The sequence below is a fragment of the Condylura cristata genome, unplaced genomic scaffold (assembly GCF_000260355.1).
Source record: "Condylura cristata isolate star-nosed mole 26May11 unplaced genomic scaffold, ConCri1.0 scaffold00006, whole genome shotgun sequence".
Lineage (NCBI taxonomy): Eukaryota > Metazoa > Chordata > Mammalia > Eulipotyphla > Talpidae > Condylura > Condylura cristata.
This window is the reverse complement of record NW_004567107.1, coordinates 51913360-51921961: the sequence shown is the minus strand read 5'-3', so window position 1 is coordinate 51921961 and position 8602 is coordinate 51913360.

The following is an 8602-nucleotide window of genomic DNA, read 5'->3' as shown; positions in this document are numbered from 1 at the left end:
AGTATGTCACTATGCTACTCAGAAACTTCCAGTGGTTCTGTTATAATAAAATTATTTAATCTAGTAAATCAAATCTTCTACCACTTCACTCAAAAATGCCTTTTAAAATTATTTCCCTCTACTCCCTTACATGTTCTATGCTCCAACCAAAATAAATAACTTATTTTCCATCACTACCTTACACCCCACATAGTCACTAATTTTCTGTTCTTCCCCCTGACAAATTCATATCTATACCTAATTCTCAGTAGTTCAAACGCAGAACTAGCATGAAAACAAGGTAGTTTTTAAAAGTTCTTGGATTATGTTTTCTATGCCTGACTGACAGAGATATGAGAAGGAAGAAAATTCGCCCATATCATGAACATAAAACTTTCCCCAATTTACTTAGAATCCATTTCCATTACACTGGTCAGACAATCACCCAGCCACCACCAGTAGAGAGAGATGTTGGAAAATAAGTTTATAATTTATCACATAATCATCACAAAGAAAAGTCAGAGTTCTCTTAATAAGGAAGACGGGGAGAATAGATAACAAAGCACTGTCAGCAAAACCACCCAAAATATCTGCCACAGTAACCAACAATAGCAAACACAGTTAAAATATTTTTACTTTCCGTTTACCTTGTTGGGTGATTTTGTCCCCTCCTTTTCTACTCTAAATAAACAAGAACAGGGCCAGTTCTGACTTACAAATACATGGCTGACGTGTGATCCTGACCAGGACCCTGTTTTCCTGCAACTTTCCTCTTCCCATGTCACTACCTGGAGGGAACAGTGATTCTGCATTGTCAGTGATAACCCAGGACTAAAGTGAAAGGAGACGAAGACTAGAGAGTGTAATAGGAGACATGACTGTGGATGCTGTACTTGTAACATATCAGTTCTGGTTAGGTTGTGCTATTATTACATTTTTATTAAATACAAAGGAATAGGAAAATGTGAAATTCTCTTCCTTTACACCAAACTCTACTGTCATTATAATTGATGGGTGCACTGCTCTCTTTGCCTTTTGTGCATGTGAGAAACTAGGTTCCTGATCTTGAGAAAGAACTTAAGAATAAGGTCTTTGTAGAAACTATATATGGTTATTATTGTAGTGATATATATGTAATGTAAAAATTTCAATTTATCAAATTTAGGTATAAACTAAGTACATTGTATATGTAATCCCAATGTTGCACAAACAGCAACACTCAGCTTATCCAAAACATTTTCATCATCCCAAACAAAACTCTGTACCATCTAAATAATTACTTTTTCTTCCCTCTTATTCAAGTTCCCCTCTTTATTTTCTGTCACTATGCACTTGTTCATTCCAGGTCCTTCATTTAAGCAGAATCATACATGATTTGCCCTTTTATGTCTAACTTCTTTTGTATAATATTTCCAAAAATGGAAGGAGCTACGGGTCTGTGTGAGGTGCATGTTTCTCATGATTCTACCTACCTGCTTTCTGCTGGGAAATGAACTACAGATTCATCACAGCAGAACACAAATATAAATAAAGTGGACACAATACACAGGAGAAGAGCTATCTGCTGAGCTTTAAGACACTGAACATTTTTGTTTTAAAGACCTTACTCAAAATCACATGAAACATACAAATACAAATCATGAGTGACTTGGTGGTGGGTATGATGTGGTAACAAGTACCTGAAAAAGATGTGAATCACTATACATATTGTATTGTACCCAATATTATCTCAATAAAACTTTTATTTTTAAAATTGCATCAACATCAAATAGGATTTATATATATAGGAAAGAGTCAGAGTGAAGTTGGTTAAATTAATACTATAGATTCTTAATTTAGTCATATATTAATTTTTATTTTGCCATTTTCATTTTGCATTTTAAAACCACTAAGTTGTTTTTCAGGTCTCAAATATTTTAATATGCCCTTAAAAATGCACAGACCATAATCATTTAGAAAACTTGCTTAGTAGTGAGTCTTGATCTCAAAACAATTCTCCTTTGCATCCTCTGAGAACACTTACCTCTGAATAATGCATTGGCCAGCCAGAACAGCAAACAAACAGAAAAAATAGCCAATCTCGACAATATCTAGAAAAGAAACAAAATTTTTCCCTGAGTACATGTTACCACCATACCAAATAAGGGCTGATAACCAGAAGCTTCTAGAATCGAGAGTAATAACCTTTCAGAAATAAGCTACCAAATTCTTGACTCCTATAAACTCCTTGAGAGAGGAAAATGCCATAGTAAAAAGCAAGCACTGAAACAAATAACCTTCCCCTACTCCCACATTCCCACAATTAAAGACTCTCTGCGATTAACAAGCTGTTCTGGTAAAATTCAAAGCTAACTCCGCTCTTAAATTCCTTAAGCATCCACTGTGAATTACTTTCATAGCATAATAAAATTACTTTCTACCTAGCACAGAATTGTGGCTTCCAGTGAGATATTCCCTTGAATGCTGGAGATGTATTTATTTTGTAATTAGCCTTTCATGCCTCCAAGCCTTGGCATGAGCAGCTCCATCTTCCTGGAAGACTATCCTACCACTTCTTTAACTAATAAATTGCCTACCATCCTTTAAAACCCAATTTAAATGTCATTGTCTCTGCAGCCCTTTTTTGAGTCCCACAGGCTCCCAGAGTCATAGCCTATTCTATTTTATCCTATCGCACAGGATTTACCACATTTTGTTTAATTTATATGTTAACATGTCTGTTGCCTGCCATTACACTTTACACTTCTAGAGAGCAGAGACCATACATTCAAATTCATAAAGCAAGCAATTGTTTTCTCTACTATGCATACTTTATACCTTGCTAAGGATAGCAATTATGTTATTAATTTTACTTAGAAAATGAAGACCACAAAACTGTTTGACCATCTGTTCTTCCACTTTGTGATGAAACAACATATTTGAATATGGTCCTGGTTAAACTTTCTCATTCTTTCACAACAGTTCATTGTTGGTCTTTCTACTTGTCTCAAAGTTTCCATCACCTTGTGGAGATTATGATCAGACAATGTTTCAAGTGTATCATAAAAACCTGCTAACAAAGCCAAAAGTTTTTCCACTTTTAGATTTCTGGGACAGTGTTTTGGGAGAAGATGTAGTCAGGTGAGTGTAGCTATGAGAGAGCAAGAAGAAGGGGAGGAAGGTTGATAGAGTGTTATTGGTCTTCTGAGGAAGCTGGTTTATGATGTTCAAAGATCACTCATTGTGTTGTTGATTTCTTAGGGAATAATCAACATTAACTTTCTATTATTATAGCCCTTTCGCTATAAAAATTAAGTAAATTTCATGCAAAGAATTTCCCTATTTAGATAGGAGGAAACTATTTATTGATGGAGATGAAAAAGACTTTCTAGTTTACTACTTCCAAAAATCACAGATAATTACTCCCATCAGATCCAACTACTTTAATTATATTAGTGCCCTCTGCTGTACATGTACAAAATTACAGAAAACTAAGTGATGTGTCTAAATATTACTGGTCTTGATATTTTCCAGAACCAGGACTTGCATAATATATTCATTTCATTTCAACTGGATAAACTGTTAATATATAAGGTAAAAATTTGCCTTCCATAACTATAAGCCTATTCAGAGTAATAATGTGTATGTTATTTATTATAGGCTCACTGTTCTATTCGGGAAAATATTAATTGTTTTTAAAATCACTGAGATTATTTCAGGATCCAACAATTATGTAATAGCTTCCCTTTCTGTTTAATCATTTATTTGATCACTTTGTCTCAACATTCTTCTTGTATATTCTCCTGTGTTTAAGTCAGAGTTAATTCTCAGAGCGATAATTATTTTTGTTTGCTTATGGCATTCAATAATTGTTTTATATGACATTTGTTTGTACCATTTGATTTGTTTCTATGCCTTAAATTAAAAATTTCTGCTTCTGTCTGAAATTTATTAACAGAAGATACTATTAGTAGGCTGAGGCCAGAGCTGTAAGTGTTCCTCTGTCACCCACTTATCTTATTGTTTATCTCTCATTCCAGGTTATGAAAGTTTAAGCAAGACATTCACCTTTAAATAATCATTTCACATCTTTAGAGAAGCATACTCCATTTAGATTTATGTGCTATATCTTAATTTTGTAAATTTTCTACGAATAAAGAAATATTTAAAATAGTGTAGCTGAATGGAAACAAGGATTTGTTTATAGATATTGATATGGGTAATAATCTGTGAATCAGGGAAACAGATTTCTTTCTTGCCATCTTACAGTGATTTTTTTTCTCTATCTAAATCTATGTACTCAGTTCACATCAGTAAGTTTATGTGGAGGAGGTTTAGATAATGCATAAATCTATATTATTAGTCAAGCATTTTTCTTTAGTTTTAAGAATTATATTTATATAGTTTTAAATATAGGAAAGTAATGAAGGAAGCAATTTTTTATATGGCTCAATTTTCAAAAACAAATGTGACATGTATATACTTCAAAACACATTCCAAAGCAATGTTATTTCTTTTTAATTTATCTCACTTCTGGGTATGTACCCAATAAAATATAAAAAAGTACTAATGTAAAGAGGTATGTACCCCTAACTTTACTGCAGCATTAACTGCAATAGCATGGAGTTGGAAACCATCTTAGTGTCCACAGACAGATTAATGAATAAAGATGTAGTATATACACAAGGGAATACTATTTATCTATTTTTTCAAAAATGAAATCTTGCCATTTGTAACAAAATGGATGAACATTGTAGGATTTTACTCAGATGTGGTATATATAGATATATGTCTGAAGTATCACAGTTTGGTGGACATCTTGGTTGCTTCCAACTTTGGAAAATTATGAATAAAGCTACTACTACATACCTTGTGCAGGAGTTTAGTTTGGTATTGTGGACAACTTATACCTGTGAGAGAACAGGCAGAAAACCACAAAAGAATCCACAAAAGACTACCAAGTTGTATGGTTATAAGATTCAAAGCCATAGGCCCTCCCTGGTGATGTAGCGGGTTAAAGCACAGCACTAAGAAGCTAAAGCCACTTCTGCATGAGTTCGATCCCCGCCTGCCCCAGAGGAGATCCACATGGCACGGCAGACCTCTCCTGACCTGCCCGCTGCTCCCCTCAGCATGTACTTCATTGATCTGCCTGTTCTGCTCCCTGCTCTGTCTCTGGTGAATCCTCTCACCCTCTGCATCTCTGGCCTGTACCCTAGATCTGTATGCATAAATAAATAAATCTTTAAAAAAAAAGATTCAAAGCCAGAAATACAGAAATATACAAACCAGCTTACAAAAATGCAATTATATGTCTATATGCTTGCAGTGGGCAATTTTAAACCAAGTTAAAGAGCTCAAACATTAAGTATGTAAGTAAGATGCTTAAGAAAGTCGTGCAGGATCTGTATACTAAAAACTGAAACACACCGAGAATTCAAAGATTTAAAAAAACTGATAAAAATAACATGCACAGAATTTAAAAGATTCAACATAGTCAGCTTGTCAATAATTCCTAAACTTATATATAAATTTAATATAATACCAATAAAGACCCCAGAAGGATATTTTGTTAATTAAATAAAGTGACTATAAAATTTAGATGAAATATACAAAACCCAGAAAAAAAACCAGAATAATTACAAAAAATAAGATCAAAGTTATTAGAATCAAACTACCTGTCTTGATTCTCAGTTATTGTCTTCAAGAAAGGCTAAATGGTAATAAGAGGAACAGAAAAGATATTCAGTAATAGATCCATATAAATATAATCAATCAAAAAAGTTTTGTTTTTTCTTTTACATGTTAAAAGAAGAGGTTTATTAGGAAATGGAGAAAGAAAAAGAGAAGCACAGCAGGTGGGAGTGCTGCCTAATCAATTTTGGAAAAGAAAAAATTTAATTCAATGGGAAAATAGTTTTTACAATAAATGTTACTCATTTTCAAACAACTGAATATACAATGTCAAAAATGACTCTCAACTGATACTTCATACCTTATCCAAAATATTAATTTAAAATGTATCATAACAGAAAGGATAAAGAGCTCTCTAAATTAAAAAATAAGAAAACAAGTAACTCCACTAAAAAATAGACAAATATTTTAGAACACTTCACCAAAGAGAAATGTAAACAATAATAAAACAAATAGATGTTTAGTAATGTCAGTCATGAATGCAGCTTAGCCACACAATGAGTGCCAAAACATTACTGTGTGGACAGCAACAAGTTGATTCTATCAGTTACATGAAGAGGCAAGAAAACCAAACCTAATAAACTCAGCTAACATTATACTGAAGGAGAGGAACAAAGTCAGAGGAATAACGCTACTCAACTTTAAAACTTACTCTAAAGCTACAATAATGAAACAAAAGATGGCTATATTAAATAGAATAGATGGTGTAGAAATAGACCCTCAAATATCATCAACTGATCTTTGACACAAGTACAATGCACCACAATGGAAAATAAATAATCAGTCAACAAGTGGTACTACAACAATAGAATATCTATGTGCAAAATAAACTCTGAATCTATACACAGACCTTATTATCTTCACAAAAATGCACTTAAAAGGATCATAAACCTAAATGTAAAGCACAAAACTATGAAACTTCTAGAAGATAACACAGAAAAAAATAGATATGGATGGCAATGACTTTTTAGATACAACACCAAAGGCCAAAAATTATGAACTTATTGATAGGCAAGACTTCATTAAAATCAAAACTTCTTATCTGCAAATGACACTGTCAAGAGAGTGTGAAGCAAACCACAGATTGGGAGAAAATATTTTTAAAAGACATAATTGATTACAAAAAGATTATTATCCAGAATATACAAACAAATCTTAAAACTCAAAAAGAAAAATAACAACCTGATTTTTTTTAAAAAAAAAGGAAAAGACCTGGACAGTTACAGATCAAAGAAAATATACAGATGGCAAATAAGCCTATAACAAGATGATTAATATCTTGCCAACATATCTCTTTAGAGAATTGCAAATTAAAACATACATATATGAAAATAGTCCAAATACAGCATATTGACAAAGATTGTCTTTTAGTGGAGCAGTAAGAACTATGGTGATGGCACGTGGTGATTTGGTGATGGAAAGCCAAAGGGGATTACAACTGAGATGAAAAAATGCACAAAATGATGTAAAAAAAAAAACTATTTTATATAAAAAAAAAGTGATAAAACCATTTCTCTTGGTTTCAAGAATAAACCCAGTCATATCACTTATTAAAACTTTTATGTTAAATCAAAAAAAAAGAAAAGAAGCATAAATATGATTATTATGTGAAAAAAAGTCAATCTGGAAAGGCTACATACTACATTATTGCAACTATATGACCTAGAAAAGGCAAAACTAAAGAGAGTGTAAAGACTAGTGGCTTCAAGGGGTTGGGAGGCAGGGATGAACAGGCACAACACAAAGGTTTTTCAGAGCAGGGAACATATTCTGTATGAATCTAAAGTAATGGCTACATATCGTTATACATTTTCTCTATCTACAGAGCATACACCACTGAATGAACTCTTGGATTTTAATTAATAATAATGTATCAATATTGATTCATTTTAAACAAATATACGCTAATATGCTAGATGTTAGTAGAGAGGAAACTGTGGACAAATAAGTGATATATAGGACTCATTTTATTTTCTGTTCACTCTTCTATCGACCTAAAATTTCTTTAATATTATAAAGTTGATTAATTTTTTTAAACAATAATAATTATTTCAAATCCCACAAGGTTTCCCTAATATGCTCTAGATGGCAACATCTAGAAACTTCAAGCAAGTTACACCTATTCGATGGAAATATTCAGTACTGAAAAGGAATAATTATTGATATATAGAACTTGGATATTTCTAGAAATAATTGTGCAGCATGAACAAATCAGTCTCAAAAATTATATACTGTATGATTCCATTTCAAAAACATTCATGAAGTGACAAAATTACAGGAATGATGACTAGGTCAGTGGTTTACTAGGGCTTAGGAATGGGGATGAGGAGAGAGGGGAGAGGGGGATGAATGGGAGTGTACAAGAGTAATATGAGGGTGCCCTGTGATGACTGGTGGTGGTTATACCAAGATACAAGAGGTGATAAAATATGCATGGAATAAAATACATACACAGTAACACACAAATAAGTAAGTATAAAGCTTGACATCTGAATAAGATCAATGGATTACATCCATATCAATTTCTTGGCTGAAATATTATATGAAACAGCAAAATGTTACCACTATGAGAAACCTGGAAAAACATATATGAGATCACTATGTATTATCTTTTAAAATTGTTTTTGAGTTTACAATGACTTCAAAATAAAAATTATAATATATTCGTCAAGAAATACAATAAAGGTACTGAGAACACAGTCAGAAATTGTAAATAGATTTTACTTTGTCAACAGTATCTAAATAAAACTTGAATAAAATGAAAAAATCAATAATTCAATTAAAAATGGCAGATATCTCATAGCTGTTAACAAATGACTAATAAAAAATTTAATGTGCTCTATTTCATGATTAGCTAGTGAAATGTTAATTTAAAATATAGTGATATATCACAACCTGATTACAACTACACATAATAAAACCATATAATAACTCGCTGTTGGCAGAGAGT